Source organism: Mauremys mutica, chromosome 6 (genome assembly GCF_020497125.1).
Source record: "Mauremys mutica isolate MM-2020 ecotype Southern chromosome 6, ASM2049712v1, whole genome shotgun sequence".
NCBI classification, from domain to species: Eukaryota; Metazoa; Chordata; order Testudines; family Geoemydidae; genus Mauremys; species Mauremys mutica.
This window is the reverse complement of record NC_059077.1, coordinates 42668459-42686684: the sequence shown is the minus strand read 5'-3', so window position 1 is coordinate 42686684 and position 18226 is coordinate 42668459. Positions and strand designations below refer to the sequence as shown.

General features: G+C 45.1%; 1 protein-coding gene across 6 annotated transcripts in view; it reads right to left on the bottom strand.

Annotated features, from left to right (window-relative positions):
- LHFPL2 (LHFPL tetraspan subfamily member 2) overlaps positions 1-17228 on the bottom strand; it is a 232234-nt gene extending 215006 nt beyond the window's left edge. For 3 of the 6 annotated variants that reach the window (XM_045021817.1, XM_045021814.1, XM_045021819.1), the window contains exon 1: positions 17111-17228. The gene's annotated coding sequence lies outside the window, so the exon portion shown is untranslated. The remainder of the gene's footprint in view (positions 1-17110) is intronic. The other 3 variants (XM_045021818.1, XM_045021816.1, XM_045021815.1) reach the window with 2 other exon arrangements.
- Between the last annotated feature and the right edge of the window lie 998 nt (positions 17229-18226).

Genomic DNA, 18226 nt, shown 5'->3' with positions numbered 1-18226 from the left:
CACGCACACACACACACACAAACTCATGCCAGATGGGTCCATGTTGCCTAGAAGGAATTAAGAAGCAAAGCAGATTACCAGATAGCATTGTTTAAACAGACAAACTACGGTATATCATTTGGTGGTACTTCTCTACAGCATAAATCCCTACAGAATTTGTAATTAGGTCTGTCGATTATTATCTTCCATCACACAATGATTCAAGAAAGTATCTCGAGTACAAAAAGACCACATAGGGAAATGCCCATAAGCACTGGTCACATTTGGAAGTATATGAGTAAGAATCAGAGTTAAGGTTGTCTTTGTAACCTTAACGCTGCACATTTTGTAACTTTTGATTGCTTCGTTTCTCAACCAGTGTTAAACTAATGCTACTGTTTTATTTGCATGGTGTAGTTTTTACTATTACAATTTTTTTTTATAATTCTGAGTGAAGTTTGTACTTCTGTTCATATTATAAAACCACCCAAAATGATGTAAAGGACTGCAGTCCCACCTAAGAGGTTTCTACCATTTTGAGAGAGACATCTTATTCCTATTATGGGCAATGCCAGTAGAGACTATGCAATCTTTCAGATCAATGGAAACTTGTTGTGACAGGTTTGCCCCTGAGATGCCACCTGGAACTGGGGTACCTCTGAGCCCTCTGACTCACGAACCTGGACTCACTCTCAGCACTGTGCTGCTTTGACAGGCTATAGACTGCTGCCAGTCCTACGCTCCCAACAGCATTCACACAGGCAGGGACACACCAAGCTGCAGGTGCATGCAGGCTTTGGGATGAGCCAACAACAGAGAGGCTACAGCCAAAATAACCCCCAGCTCCCCAGCCTAAGACCACAGAGCTGTACCATCCTGCCCTGGCCAAAACCTCGACCAGCATGAATTTATTATTCAGTTCACCTCTCCCTCAATATGGAGAGGAATATGCACAATGCACTTGTGTTAACCAAGCTAAGATTTTCCCCAGACATTTCAGTCAAAAAGTCAAAGGCACACTGGTTTAGATTAAAACATAAAACAAGTTTATTAAACTACAACACATAGATTTTAAGTGACTATAAGTGATAGCAAACAGATCAAAGCAGATTGCCTAGTAAACAAACAAAACCGCAAACTAAGCCTAAAATACTAAAAAGATTGGATATGAATTAGCAATTTCTCACTCTGACTGATGATACAAGCAGGCCTGCAGATTCTCAAGGCACAAGCTGCACTTGCTTTGCAACTTGGGATCCCCATCCCCGTTCCAAGTCCTCTTAAACCAGAAAAGGTAGGGAAACACTGGTCTTGTGACCCACAGCTGCTGGAACAAATCCTTTTGATACACAAGTAACCAAGTTTAAGTGAGAACATCCCTAAGGATGCTTCATTGTGTGACTGGACTGGGTTTTGTTGGCCCCCAGATCAGCAGAAGAGTACAAGGGTAGCTCTAAGCCACCTTTACCCAGCCATGTTCCAGTCTTGCCCTGAGCTCAGTTCTAGGTCTCCACATTTTGCTAAAATGAAAGGCAAGCTCTACTTCCAGCTGTCAGAGCTATTGTGTAATTCTGTTTGTGTCATCTAGCTGTTAAGCACTGGATGAAGGCAATTGTGCTAACTTTATGCAGTTACAGTTATGACTAATGATTAGATATATGTGTATACACAGCATAAAACACCATACACACTACAGCAAAAATGGCAGCCTCTGCTAAATTACCTCGCACCTCACAGAGCAATCAGTTGGGTGACCATTGGGAAAGTTTGCATTCCAACTGTCTTAGGCCTGGTCTACACTGGGGGGGAGGTCAGTGTAAGATATGCAACTTCAGCTACGGGAATACTGTAGCTGAAGTTGACGTATCTTATTTCAACTTACCTCCCGTCCTCACGGTGCGGGATCGAAGGCCGCGGCTCCCCCGTTGACTCCACTACCGCCGCTCACTCTGGTGGAGTTCCGGAGTTGATGGGAGCGCGTTCGGGCATCGATATATCGCGTCTAGATGAGACGCAATATATCGATCCCCGATAAATCGATCACTACCCGCTAATACAGCGGGTAGTCTGGACATACCCTTAGTGTACTATGCCCCTTGTGAGCCCAAATATCTAAACTGAACAGAACAAATAGATGCCTTCATTATAGGTGCTGGAACTAGGGATGCTGGGGGTGCTGCTTGAACTAGTTTCCATTACATACAAGCTTTACAGTTTGGTTCAATGGCTCTCAGCACCCCCACAATAAAAATTGTTCCAACACCCCTATCATTAACTTCTGTAAGGTAAGCCATACCAGAGAGCCACTGCACTGAGGACATTGCAGTAAGAATGTTACTGAAAGATAAAATCCACAAAACCATACAGAACTGTATACGTTTTTCTATTGAGCATAAAACTATAATTCAATTACATTGTTGAATTTGGCCTACAGACTAGGCTGAGATCATAACAGTGAGAACAGAACTTAAGTGTTCTATTTATATACCTCTAGAAGAAACCCCCCGAAGTCTGACTTGAAATGTGCATTCAAAATCCGAGTATGCCCTATTATTCTCAACATATTAAAAAACCAAGAGAATGAGTTGCCACATTTGGAACACAATGAAAATCCGGTTTCAATAATTCAATTTTTCATACAAGAATTTTCTTGTAAATATTAAATTATTCCAAATATTTTCTGTGCACAATTGAAGGGCAAGTGTTACTAGATAGAGTTAATTTCAGATTACCGATTGCCTTGCCTGCTGCCAGAAAGAAATTAATTTTATCGGGGGAAACACCTTACACAAATGCCACACTGACAGAGCTTGAATGAAATTAGACAACCTCAGTAGGCATTACTCATAAAAGCCATAATAACTAATTACGTGTGAAGTGCAAACGTATTGTATTTCATGGCATTTAAAGAACCATCATGTGAAACTTCTGACGCAAGGATTGCTCTTTGTTAAACCTCAGACCTAACAGATTTTAGAAGAAAAAATTCCTTCTGCCCATCTGAAAAGACCTCTCAACAAACAAACGTAGTTATAACAAACTACAACCTCTATGCTTATAATGTCTTTTTCCTTGCACACATCCTTCCCCCAAATTATTATCTTGCACAGACTGTTTATGTGCTAACAGCCAAAGTATAAAAACCAAAGATTATCTCTGGTGTACTGCCATCACCTGAAGACAGGTGTTCTGAATGAAGAATTGCAAACTGCGTTACCAAACCACTTGCACTTCAGCAAATTTGATAGTGTTTGATTGCTTGCTTTTTGGGACAGGAGAGTTTTTCAAAAGACTCACTATTTCTAATGTTCCTTAGAAATGATCCCTGCTAATAGCAATTCATTGACATATGTAAAATGAGTTGGCTCTAAGAGCAACTTTGTTGCCTAGAAAACAAATATTATAAAAGCTGCAATCACAAATGGCACTAATTGGCATCCCTATCAGCAATCTCTGCAGAAGGATTAAATATGAAGACTAAATTATCCTCCCACCTTAGAGCTGATCTCTACAGAACAGGTTTGGAAGCTGTGTGATGAAATTTGTCCAAGACAGCTGTCCAAGGCCTTGTCTACATAGAGAAACTGAAGTAGTTTCCAAACACAACTTTAGATAAACCACTGTACCATTTTGTTCATACTAGGCCTGAATTGCATCTGTCTGGCACAAAAAATAGGGTTACAATCACTAAGCTCACAAGAAATTGTTTATTTTTAAATACGAAAAAATGCCTTAACAGAAGAGCTAAAGAAATGCATGGAATCAGAGGTACTCTTTCAAGGTGAAAGGGGCCAAGACTTTACAATGCAACTTAATTCATCATGCTATTAGACTGGAAATCCACTAAATTGGATTTTTTTAATTATTGGTATTATTTATCTGGAACAGACCATCAGTAGTCTTATTGACTGAATTATCAAACTATACATAAATATGAAACATGTAATGTGTCAGGTGGTAGTAAAAAAGATATTCATGAACTGTATTGATCTCACATAAAAATAAGGCAATTATAGCTATTACAGATAAGACAAGACTCCAACAATGCTTCCAATCTGTCAGATGACAGGATAGTACTGTCAGCAAAATAATTTGAAATGAGGGGGAAAGCTGATGTCTCCTGTGTTCATTTGTCAGGGGGCTATATCTGATTTGGCAGCAGGTTGCTACACAGCAGGATGTTTCTCCCAGGATTATGCATATTGCTTTTTGTTTAGTTTTCACTCTTCAAAAAAAATAAGAGGAATAATTCAAAAACCATATAAATAAAAGTAAATAGTAACAAATTTCACTGTATAACTCTGTACACACAAACATGTCCAAACCTTTTGGTTTCTTCCAAAAACTGATATCCAAGATCATTATGAAGCTTTAAGCTGGAAAAGACATTGTGACTACTGACAAAAGAAGATAAGGAAAATTGGGGAAGCCTCTCCCCAAATTTATCCTCCAAGCCTTTGCTTTCCACAGAGAAGTGTAAACTTACCAATGGGGTCAATTTTTAGAATCATATGGTCAAGACTGACCAGTCTCAAACACCATCACTATCCCCTTTAAAATATCTTCAATGTGAAACAAAACAGCAAATATTCATATTTTCAAAACTAGGACCTGCTATGGTATACCTGTAGTCATTTATCTGGCATCCACAGCAAATTTACAATTTATTTTTTCTTTGTGGGTTTGGTCTTCCTTGAAGCACTTCCTTGTATGAAAACACCTTGGGAGCACTGTATACATTGGACTGAGGCTTGGATTCATTCGAGTAACTTCCTAAAAACCTTAAAAATCATCTGCGTATTGTCTATATCTGACCTCCTGAAGTCTAAATACAAGTGAAAAAGTCAGGAGTTTGTTTAAAAATTAATCAAAATGAAATTGTAAGAAATATTTAAGATCCCAAATCAACAGTAAAATTCCTATACTTAAAAAATGAATGTATCTGAAAACAATACATTGTAAAACTGACTAATGACTGGGACACCCATTCGGAGTTGCTGTAATTTACAAATTAGAGAGTAGGTGAACAAACAATGAAAAAGCAAGGATAAGGCATTACCAAATAGACATACATTTCTAAGAAAGTGAACTGTCTAGTTTAAATTATTCATCATCATAATTCATACTTTCAAGTAAATGTTCAGTGGTGTATTTTGTAATAGTGACATGTTAATATGAGACTTCAAAGTTCCCTCGGATTTGATAAAAGAAATAGGATGTCACTACAATTTTGGGGTTCTAATTTTTTTAATGATTTGCCAAGCCCAATAGTCAACTCAGTGACATTCCTCTGTTTGGATGTAATGTGATAACTTTTGAACACCACAGCCAATCAATTCCAAAATTTCAGGAATGTTCTCGGCATTAACAGAGAGAACCCTGTTGATTTTGGTGAAAATCAGAAAATCAAAAGGGGGAAAATGGGGAACACGCTGCCCCTGGAATGTGGTTAGCAGACCCATCAGCTATAATCAGGTCTGCAATCGTTTATAGATCAGAAATCCAGTTGATGGAGCCATTAACACCTTCTAGCATAACATCATGCCTGATCTCACCTCTGCCCTTTTCCCAGTTGAATTTATAAAAGTTGTCATACAGAAGGACTTATCTCCCAGACAGAAAGGAAAGAAACAAGAATGGCGGTAGGCAGGAAATGGAGGGACCCCACAGAGCCCCTGGCACTGAGGGGGGGGGGCACACAGATCCCCTGGCACTGGGGGAGGGGCACACAGATCCCCTGGCACAGTGAGCAATTAGCAGTTAAAAAGTTGCTCTTTGCTCTCTCTGCAGCGAGACACTTAACAACTGTGGGATGCATCCTCAGCCAGTGGGGGAAACAGAGGGAGAGCAGAGGGAGCTTCCTCCCTCCTAGCTCGTTGCCTCCCCAAAGCCTGATCCATACTGGGATAGAGAAAAGAGGACACAAGCCATCCACCTGACCTTCCAAATTGGAAGAATGAAAGGTACTTTAGAGAGGCAAGAAAAAGGAGACACACACACACACACACAGAGCCCCCAGCATGGGGAACATGACTGGGGACCTTGGCATGGAAGGGAGGAATGGGGCACACAGAGCCACTGGCATGAAGGATGAGTTGGGGGAGCAGATGTTTACAGGGAGTCCCTGATATAGAGGGCGATGGGAGAGTTGCGCACAGTGGTGAGAATAGAGGGATACAAGGAGCCCCTGGTATGTGCAATGTGCTCGGCCTAAAAAAGCACTTGTGTGTCCAGTTCTGATGCCTATAATTCAAGATGGATGTTGATAAATTGGAGAGATTCAGAGAAGAGCCACGAGAGTGATTAAAGGATTAGAAAACATGCCTTATAGTGATAGACTGAAGAAGCTCAGTCTATTTAGCTTAACAAATAGATGGTTAAGGGATGACTGCAGTGAAAGATCGGATTTTTTTCTAAAAGATCTGCTCTAGACATTATTTTGGGGAAGTTCTATTGCCGGTGTTATATAGCAACATGTTTTACAGTAGATGATCACAACGGTCCCTTCTGCTCCTGCAAATCTATGAAGCAACACAGTTGATGACCTCCTAGGTGCAAATCATAAATATACACATTAGAGACATTCTACTGGAATTACAAATCTCTTTTTCCTTCCTTTACTTGATGAGGCATGGATGCCCAGTTTCCCCAGCAACTGTTAATGACATTACTCATACCTTAAATAGCAGGGAATACAACTTTCTACTTTGCTTTAAGTATTATGACATCAGCTGCTGAAGATGATGTCACATAAAACCCTGAACTCTGGTTCTGGCACATAAACAGCCTTTATATTAATCTTTAGAATGGTGGTAGTGCTACTTTTAATTCTACTGAAATTCTGTACAATTGTAAATTAGACCCATAATTAGTGGTTTTATCGTTCTTTTAAAAAGAAGATACATAATGCTTGTTGTTAAAATGCTAATTTTCCATATTGCAGCCCTGTCCTCTGCTTCTTGGTTTGAGGCAGAGGCTTCTTGGGTTGCTCTAATTATCCTTGTGGCAGAAAAATCAGCTGAGTCAGGCAGAGATCCAGTTTGTTAATTGTATCTATTGTGGTAGTGCCTAAGGATCAACCAAGATTGGGATCCCATTGTGCCAGGTACTGTACAAACACAGGAGCAGTTGTCAGTCCATGCCCCAAGGAACTTTAAATCTAAGTGGTCAAGACAAAGTGTAGGGGAAAGTGATTCAACACAGAAGCAGAGCTATCAATATGATGGCAGAAAATGTAATATTAGCTCCATGACTGTGGGATGGGATGGGGGCTAAAAGGAAAAACAAAGAAAGAGAGGTAAGGGGAACAAACTGGGTGAGAAGAAGGAGCAGAGGATGGTATTAGGGGCTAGTGTGGAATGAAGCTGAAGTGAAGAGACCCTTGGAGGATGGGGGTTGGGAAGACAAAAAACAGTCAGTGACTGCAGCACAGAGAAAATCTAGTAAAATCTGGAGAAATATGATCAGTCCATCCGGTCTTGTCTACTTCTTCTGTACAGTTTCTTTCCCACATGCCATACGTTTAGGGAGAGAGAAGGCACATGGGTCCTAGTGGGTGGGGGGGGGGGTGTTTCCCCTGCATAGTTCTGGATCCAGGGGATGCTGGGGCAGTGCAGTGGTCCTATGGCTTTGTTTGGGCTTTCCCTATGTAAGACACAAGACTCCCCCTCCTCCTCCTCCTCACCCTCGCTTGTAAGGAGCCAGTTTTGAGGTGCTGGAGGGGAAAACTCCCAGAAGCTTGCTGCTGCTTGGACTGGGGGCCTAGAAATTTGCCAGGTACTGGGAATGGAGCTAGTGGTCGACCCATAGCTACCACCAGTACAGGACTCACTCCTCACCCCCTGCAGCAGTAGCTCTCTACTCCCACACCAGACTGGGTAAACAGTCAAGTATTGTCTATTTTAAAATAATTCTGTACTTGCACAAGTTATAATGGTGACGAGAACCACCCTTTCATCGGGTGCCATAGCCGATGTCACAATATTCCAACATTTTTCTGTTACTGATAACAATAATTTTCTTCTAATACATGCTTATCTGCTATATGCTGAATCAATATAAAAATCAAACATCATGATTCTTTATATATAATCTATTCTCTTTACTGACAACAAGAATCCATTGCTAAAGTGAAATAAGTTACGGGAAACTGTCTCGCACACAGAAACAACCAAAACCCACACACAACAACTTCTTACTTTGGTCATCAAGGGGGTTTGAAACTAGGACCTTCAGTGCTAAAAGCATGAACTGATAGTGTTCTTCTTTAGTTCAAACAGTAACTAAAATTCCACCTTGTATTTAGCTGGGATGCCTTTAAGGCCTGGTCTACACTAGGCGTTTAAATCGGTTTTAGGAGCCTAAAACCGATTTAACGCCACAACCGTCCACACTAGGAGGCACCTTATATCGATTTTAATGGCTCTTTAAATCGGTTTCTGTACTCCTGCCCGACGAGAGGAGTAGCGCTAATATCGGTATTAACATATCGGAATAGGGTTAGTGTGGCCGCAATCGACGGTATTGGCCTCCGGGAGCTATCCCACAGTGCACCACTGACCGCTCTGGACAGCATTCTCAACTCGGATGCACTGGCCAGGTAGACAGGAAAAGCCCCGCGAACTTTTGAAATTCATTTCCTGCTTCCCCAGCGTGGAGAGCTCATCATCACAGGTGACCACGCACAGCTCATCAGCACAGTTAACAATGCAGTCTCCTGAGAATCGAAAAAGAGCCCCAGCATGGACCGCTCGGGAGGTAATGGATCTGATCGCTATATGGGGAGAGGATTCAGTGCTAACAGAACTGCGTTCCAAAAGACGAAATGAAAAAGTATTTGAAAGAATTTCTAAGTCTATGACGGATAAAGGCCACAGCAGGGACTCCGTGCAGTGCAGAGTGAAAGTTAAGGAGCTCAGACAAGCCTACCAGAAAACCAAAGAAGCAAACGGAAGGTCCGGGGCAGGTCGAAAAACATGCCGCTTCTATGCTGAGCTGCATGCAATTTTAGGGGGCTGCGCCACAAGTACCCCACCCCTGACCGTGGATTCCGAGGTGGGGGTTGTAATCTCTGCCATGTCAGACGGGGAAGATGAAGATGAAGAAGAGGAGGAAGACCTCGCAGAGAGCACACAGCACTCCGTGACCCCCAGCAGCCAGGAGCTTTTTATCACCCTGACGGAATTACCCTGCTCCCAGCCCTCACAAGCAACTATTCCAGAGAATGACGCCATGGAAGGGAGCTCTGGTGAGTGTACCTTTGCAAATAGCAAACAGTGTTTTTTAAGCAAGCCTTTTTTAATGATTGATTTGCCCTGAGGACTTGGGACGCATTCGCAGACAGTATAGTTACTTAGAAAAGTTTGTTAACATGTCCGGGGATTGAGAGGAAATCCTCCAGGGACATCTCGATGAAGCGCTCCTGTAGGTACTCCAGAAGCCTTTGCAGAAGGTTTCTGGGCAAAGCATCCTTGTTCCGCCCACCATGGTAGGACACTTTACCATGCCATGCATGTAGCAAGTAATCAGGTATCATTGCGTGGCAAAGCATAGCGGCGTATGGTCCCGGTGACTGCTGGCATTCAAGAAGCATGCGCTCTTTATCTTGTTCTGTTATCCTCAGCAAAGTGATATCGTTCAGGATAACCTGGTTAGAAATCAGGAATTTAAGTAAGGGGGGGTGGCCATTTTTCTACTGGGTTCGTGGAATGCAGCAGCTTAAAAAAAACACTTTCCTGCACGCAGCGAAGCGGGGGGAGGGGAGGAGTGAAATGCCGATGATCTTTTCTGTTTGGTCACCGGCGAGGCGATCTTCCCCAAGCTACCGGACAAGCAGTGGGTGGGGGGGAGGGGGAAGGTTGTTGATTAGCAGGGAGCTAGCGTGGTATTAGCCATGCGTTGGGGGGGAGGGGTAAATCACTCAGACAGTGGCTTACCATGGCCGCATGCAAGCTGAATCCTGATGCCTGGACCTGTGTCTGAGATCTGTAACCCAAGAGTTGCAAGCAGGCACTATTAAGATGAAAAATGCGACCTTGTAGGGAAATCACATGTGCTATGTAAGGTGAATAGTGCTTTTCACTGTGAAAGAGTATAACCATTGTTCTGTAAAATGTATCTTTCTAAATATTTATCTCCCTCATGCAGCTGCAAATATTTCAAGCGTCCCTCCTCCATCCCAAAGGCTAGCACAGATAAGGCGGAGGAAAAAGAAGACGCGAGATGAGATGTTCTCGGATATTATGGAAGTTACACGCAATGAAAGAGCTCATCTGAATGAGTGGAAGGACGTGGTTTCAAATTACAGGAAAGAGGCCAGTGAACGTGAGGACAGGAGGGATGAACGTGAGGACAGGAGGGACAACCGAGATGAGAGGTGGCGGCAGGAAGACCGGCAGGAAAATCAGCGGTGGCGGCAGGAAGATCAGCGGTGGCGGGATGCAACTCTGGGGCTGCTGCGTGATCAAACTGACATGCTCCGGCGTCTTGTGGAGCTTCAGGAACGGCAGCAGGATCACAGAGTGCCGCTGCAGCCCCTGTATAACCACCCTCCCCCCTCACCATGTTCCTTAGCCTCCTCACCCAGACGTGTAAGAACGCGTGGGGGGAGGCTCCGTGCACCCGCCCACTCCACCCCCGTGGACAGCCCAACCAGAAGGATGTCATTACTCTGAATTTTATTTTTTTAATGGCCTTCTCCATCCCTCCTTTCCTCCTCCCAAAGCACACCCTTACTTCTCTCCCTCTTTTTATAATGAATCAATAAAGAATTCATGCTTTTTAAATGAGTGACTTTATTTGCATAAGTAAGCTGTACTCGAAGGGGGAGGGGGAGTTGCTTACAGGGACTGAGTCAATCAAGGGGGTTGGGTGTTCATCAACAAACACAGCAGTCACACTGTACCCTGGCCATTGATGAAGCTCGTTTTCAAAGCTTCTCTGATGCGCACCGCTTCCTGGTGTGCTCTTCTAATCTCCCTGGTGTCTGGCTGCGCGTAATCAGCGGCCAGGTGATTTGCCTCAGCCTCACCCCGCCATAAAGGTCTCCCCCTTACTCTCACAGAGATTGTGGAGAATACAGCAAGCAGCAATAACATAGGGGACATTGGTTTGGCTGAGGTCTGAGCGAGTCAGTAATGTGCGCCAGCGCGCCTTTAAACGGCCAAATGCACATTCCACCACCATTCTGCACTTGCTCAGCCTGTAATTGAACAGATCCTGACCACTGTCCAGGCTGCCTGTGTATGGCTTCATGAGCCATGGCATCAAGGGGTAGGCTGGGTCCCCCAGGATAACGACAGGCATTTCAACATCCCCAACTGTTATTTTCTGGTCTGGGAAGTAAGTCCCTTGTTGCAGCCGTTTAAACAGAGTAGTGCTTCTAAATACGCGAGCGTCATGAACCCTCCCTGGCCATCCCGCGTGGATGTTTGTGAAACGTCCCTTGTGATCCACCAGTGCTTGCAGCACCATTGAAAAGTACCCCTTCCGGTTTACGTACTGGGTGCCCTGGTGCTGCGGTGCCAAGATAGGGATATGGGTTCCATCTATCGCCCCCCCACAGTTAGGGAATCCCATTGCAGCAAAGCTATCCACTATGGCCTGCACGTTTCCCAGAGTCACAACCTTTCGTAGCAGCAGCTTAGTGATTGCTTTGGCTACTTGCATCACAGCAGCCCCCACAGTAGATTTTCCAACTCCAAATTGATTCCCGACTGACCGGTAGCTGTCTGGCGTTGCAAGCTTCCACAGGGCTATCGCCACTCGCTTCTCTACTGTGAGGGCTGCTCTCATCTTGGTATTATGGCGTTTCAGGGCAGGGCAAGCAAGTCACAAAGTTCCATGAAAGTGCCCTTACGCATGCGAAAGTTTCGCAGCCACTGGGAATCGTCCCACACCTGCAACACAATGCGGTCCCACCAGTCAGTGCTTGTTTCCCGGGCCCAAAATCGGCGTTCAATGGATAGAATCTGCCCCATTACCATCAGGATCTCCAAAGCGCCGGGGCCCGCGGTTTGAGATAATTCTGTGTCCACGTCCTCATCACTGTCATCGCCGCGCTGCCGTATCCGCCTCTTACTCGCCTCGGTTCGAAGGTCCTGGTTCAGCATATACTGCACGAGAGTGCGCGAGGTGTTTAAAACATCCACGATTGCGGTATGGAGCTGAGCAGGGTCCATGCTTGCTGTGCTATGGCGTCTGCACGGTTCACCAAGCAAAAAAGGCGCGAAACGGTTGTCTGCCGCTGTCAGGGAGGGAGGGAGGGGTGAGGCTGTACCCAGAACCACCCGCGAAAATGATTTTTGCCCCATCAGGCACTGGGATCTCAACCCGGAAATGCCAAGGGGCGGGGGAGGCTGCGGGAACTATGGGATAGCTACGGGATAGCTACCCACAGTGCAACGCTCCAGAAATCGACGCTAGCCTCGGACCATGGACGCACACCACCGATTTAATGTGTTTAGTGTGGCCGCGCACACTCGATTTTATAAAATCTGTTTTACAAAACCGGTTTATGCAAATTCGGAATAGTCCCGTAGTGTAGACGTAGTTAGTCCAATAAATATATTACCTCACCCACCTCATCTGCTCTATTAGCTGACAGTTACAGTAAAGCTTTGCTCTTCCGTAGATCAGTCACTAGAGATGACCAAATACTCATACTCTTATAATTTATTAGTTATAATAGCACATATAAGCTCCAAATGAGACAGGGCTCAGTTGCGGTTGGTACTGTACATACATATAGTGAGAAAAGTCCCTGCTCCAAAGAGCTTACAATCTAAACAAATAAGACAGACAGAAGGATGAAGAAGTTAAGTAAGTTTGGATACATATTTTCCCCACCACTTTTCGGTATTAAGATGATCAATTTTTAGTCATCCAGCAATGGCCAAAAGAAACAGTTTTGGACGAGTCCCCTCCCCCAAATCTTGAATATCCAGGCTAATATTCATCAGTTTATAATGGAAATACTCACAAACTTAGCTGAATAGTAAAACCACCAATGCTGCGATCATTTCATTTGAGTGATTGTGTATTATTAATTAAGACAATTACATCCACTTAATAAATTACAATTAATTTTAAAATGTTAGCATTGCCTTTATTATTAAAAGCCTACATATCTCCACAATCTCAACAAAAATCAGTTCAGCAGCATATTAACATGTTAAAATATTTAACACCTAGTTTGGTTGGGGTTTGTTTTTTGAAAGGGTAATGAATAGACTTTCTTTCCACACATCACACGATGGTCTCACTGATGTTCTAGCAATGGTTCTCAAACTTTTTTTTTTCCACGGACCACTTGAAAATTGCTAAGGGTCTCAGCAGACCACTTAATGATCTTTCCAAATGTTGTTTGTACTATTAGTTAACTATTGTAAAACACTTTGGATAAAAGCGCTACATAAAAAAACCTTAATAATTAATGTTTTTTTGTTCTACAAATAAAAGCACAACACTCATATTTTAATACCAGTAGTTTTACCTTTCTAATGCGATGGATATGCCCTCTCCTCTCCACTGTGGCAGCTCCCGAGCTGGGGCTGGGAAGGACGGGGTCTCTGCCCCATTACATCAGCCACAGAGCTGAGGCTGGGAAGGAGGGCCATCTCTCCCCCGGCAGTCGCAGCCCTGGAGCTGGGGAAAGTCGCCTCTTTCTGGCCGCCGCAGAACTGCATGTCCCAAGTTCCCCCCACCCCCTCTTCTCACCTCACTGCTCCCTCCCACTTACCCTCTATTCCCCCAAAGGCCACCACCTCACCTTACAAGTGCATCTTCTCCACGGTCCAGGCACCTAATTAGTGGAGCCACGCCTGCACGGCTCCACTAATTAGGTGGGTGGCCCTTCATCCTCTCATGTGGGGCTGCCCATGTGCGCACCGTAGAGGGAACTATCTACGGACCACCTGAATGGAGCTTGCGGACCACTGGTGGTCTGCAGACCACAATTTGAGAACCTCTGTTCTATAGCAAAGATTCACAAACTTTTTTTGGCTCCGGACCCATTTGTAAATCTTGATGGCCTGTCATGACCCAGTAAATAGTGATAGTGCAAAAAAATCTGTTTACTAAATAAAATCTGTTTACTAAATAAATATTACACAATATATACACATTAACTTAATAAGTACTAAATAAATGTATCATGTGTGCTATAGTGGCAGCTCCTGCCCAATCCCTGGGCCCAGCTTCCCGCTCCGGATGTTGCAACCTCTGGAGTCACAGCACTGCTCAGGTTTGGACCAGCCCCTCTGCTGGACCCAATCTGTATGATTCATGGATTCCAAGGCCTGAAGGGATCATTGTGGTCATCTACCCTGACCTCCTGTATATCACAGGTCACAGAACTTCACCAAAATAATTCCTAAAGCATATCATTTTAGAAAGTATTCAATCTTGATTTAAAAATTGTCAATGATGGAGTGGCATTGCGACTCGGTGCATCGGGTCACGGTGCCACTCACTTAAATTTGGCCTGGTAGGCCTGCTGTCATCTCTACAGAGGGGCAGCAGGTCCAAACCTGAGCAGTGTGCATCCTCATGCACCAGGTCGCCACACCTGTACTGGGGAGCCAAGCCCAGCCAGACCGCCCCACTGGAACACAGCTGCAGCAGCTGCCACTGCAGGTTGAGTGTGGGGTGGGCTCTGCAACTACCCCACTCCCTTCAAGAGCAGGGCCCAACTCTCCCCTCCCCCCACATGACCCTTTGACACAATCTGGTGATCCAGTTTTGTGTCGCAACCCATGGGTAGAGAAACCCTGTTCCATACTGATGTGCCTCACACAGTAAAAATAAAACAACTGAAAATACAGGGTTGATAAGTGAGAACAGTTTATTCTTGATATCCCTCAAGACAGATGACTTTTGAAAGAATACATCCTCCTGTAGAAGTAATAAATATTTAAGAAATAACCTCTATAGTGCTGTAGTATGCAAAACAATGAAAGACTAGTTTAACAGTATTATTTTTTGTTTAGCACCAACAGTACAAAATACAGACAACCAAGGCAGTTCCTAACACAAAGAGTTTTCACTGAACCAATGGTGAGGCATTTAATAAATCATAACAAGTTAAACACTGGTATACTATGGGACAACAGATGTAATTTCCATGACAGCAAGCCATAACTCGAAAAAGGATCAAAGCAATTACTATTTTCCATTTTTTCTTCCCCTCATCCTCATCCCAACATAAGACTTACCACTACAGTAGAAACGATGAGTGAATGCATGTGGCTGCATGTGCGTGTTAGGGAGTCGGAGTACCGCCTTGTGGTTTGCTTTTAAGTGTATAAATTACTAAGACTGAATATAACACCACTTCATACATGTGATGTATTAATAAGTTTTTCCTGAACAACTAAAGTAACAAACTTTTTATTGCTATTTATATTTTATCCATTTCCTCCCGTTTCTCCCCCTTCTTCCCCCCCACCCCCCATTTCCTGTAGCTTAGTTTAAACCAAAGCCTAGAAAGCCAAAGGGGAGGGAGATATCGGAGGTGAGGAAGAAAGTGAGCTTTGAAAGGAAATATGAATCTCTGCTTTCTAAAACACAGCATGGGAAAGGATTGAGACTACAAATGAGTGCCCAAGGCAGAAGTAGAATCCTGATAATACTGATACAGGGCATGGTTATCAACACACCATTAAACATCAGACAAAGTCTGGTTTTATTCATGGCTGCTCTATCAAGTTCTCAATATGTTGCTCTGAGACAAGAAAGCATGTATGTGAAGTTGCAATCAGTGACTGGTGAGTGTAAGTAAAACAACACAACAGATACATGAAAAATACAGAAAAGGCCTGGGGAGCGTGGGTAGGGGATAAGCCTTATTGTTGTTTTTGTAACTCCCTCATTTCTCCATCACCCCAGTTGAAACTTCTCTCATTTTCATCACTTTCTCTGACAATTATATTTCTGTGATCCTGTTAGACGGGCTTTTACTGTTCCTAAACTAATAAATACTGCAGTACAAAACAATCAAAAACATATGCTTAAGTAAATTCATTTATTTAACATATAGCAATGCACATGATTCAACACTTCAAATGGTTGTTTGGGTGAATTTAGTTTGTGTGAACTGTGATTTTTCTTTAATCATAGTATTACCCACAAAAACATAACAGGATAAAGAAAAGCAGCTTGAAGATGTTTTGTTAGGGGGTGAGTGACCAAAACCCCAGCTATATACATAATTTCTTACATATTGTTACTTGTGCATTCATAAACTTAAAAACACACAATAGTTCATACTGGAGAGCCTGGGTTATTATTGCAGAAAGCCCTTTCATTCCCAACCAAAAGTGTATGTGCCACATTAAGGGCTCCTTCCCCCTGACACAGCCAAAAGGATCACAGGGGAAAACAATGTACTCAGAGTCATTTTCCACACTGGAGAGAGACAGCACGCAGCAGAGCAATAAAGCGAGTGGCAGATTTATCTGCTTGCTTTATGTATCACACAGGGAAGGGGAACTGCTCTAGCAACAAGGCTAGACTAGAGTCGTTATAGCCAGCCAGCGAGCAGAGCAGAGCAGAAGCGCCCTATGCAACACTGCATTAGCCTCACATACAGCTTTACAACAAAGCAGTATGAAGCTGTAAAGTTTTATGCCAAGGGGTCCTCCGGCCAAGCCGTGAACTGAAGTTTGAGGGAAAAGTGTTGAGAAATTTTGCCGGTCGTTGTTGTTTTAAGGAGTTTCACAGGTTATAAGAGGCTTTAACTCGTTCAATCGCCCCTGCTCAAACCTGTTTGTGGGATCTCCACTTTTTTGTGCTGCAGCTGTTTCCAATACACCAAAGCCTGTAAACTAGCAGGATCGCTGTATCTCTCTGTCTCTTTCTCACCCACGCACAACAATACCGAGCACTCAAGGTCTCTTTCAACATTCTAGTTTCCACACACACAGGAACTCGTGAGCCCCCAAACTCCCGTCTCCAACCACCAACTATGTCTATTTTGTGGCTAGAGCAAACCACATGCAGGGAAGCTTGCCGCGTAAGTCGCCCCCACCCCCAGTTCTTCCCTGGTTTGCTAGTGGTGCAGCCAGGCTGCCCTCTGCCAGGGCTGCAGACACATGCAATGAATGGAAATGATCCCAATTGTTTCCCAACTTACCCGCCTGCCCCTTGCAACTTCAGTGCTGCGGCTCTGCAGGCTCCCCGGGCTGGTAATCCCCGGTGCCAGGCGGCACGGAGAGCTGGGACTCCTCTCACTCCGGCTCCCCGGGCCCTGCCTTTGCCCCCCCCCCGGCGGCCGGGCTCCCCCGCCCCCCAGTCGCACCCGGACCATTCACTGAGGCACAAGGCTGGGAGCTTAGCGCGGACCCTGCTGCTTCCCTGCAGCGGGAGGGAGGGAGGAGGCTCTGCCCTGCCCAGCCCAGGACCGGCCCACTTACACTGACGTCCCCGCTCCGCCATCGCCGCCACCAGCCAGGGCTAGACACAGGCGCGCCTGCCGGGCTGGGGAAGGGGCGGGGGGCGCAGACAGGCTCGGGACTCGGGAGGTGTAACGGGGCAAGGGTTTCCTCGGGGTAGAGGAAGCGATGGGGCGTATTATGGGGTAGGGGGCGTCCTGGGGGCATAGGCGGGATGGGGGTGTCCTGAGCTAGAAGGGCTGAAAGGGGGTGTGGGGGTGACCTTGGTTAGAGACGGTGCAATGCCGGGGGTGAGCTAGTGTGGCACGGGGGGCTAGAGAGGGGACAGGAGTGGCCTGAGGTAGAGGGGAAAGGGTGCAGTGAGGGTGCCCTAGGGTAAAGGGGGTGCACTGGGGCTGGGGTAGAGAGGCGGTGTCCTACGGTAAAGAGGGTGTCGAGGGGTAGAGAAGGGGTGTCCTAAAGCGGCAGAGGGAGGGTAGTGAGGGGATGGGGGTGTCCTGAGGTAGTGTGTACAATAGGGAGTGAAGGGGAGATGAGATACCCTAGGGTAAAGGGGGTGTAGTGAGGGGCGCTGAAAGGGTCAGGGGGTGTACCAGGGTAAAGGGAGCCTGTCCTGAGGTAAAGGGGGTGTAGTGGGGGTAGAGGAGGGATGGGGGTGTCCCGGGGCGTAAGGGGGAAGAAAGGGGATGGGGGTGTCCCAGGGTAAAGTGGGCGTGAGGGGGTAGAAAGGGGATGGGGGTGTCCCAGGGCAAAGTGGGTGTAGGGGGGGTAGAATGGGGGTGGGGGTGTCCCAGGGTAAAGGGGGCGTAGGGGGGTACAAGGGGGGTGGGGGGTATGGGGTGTCCCGGAGAGGAAAT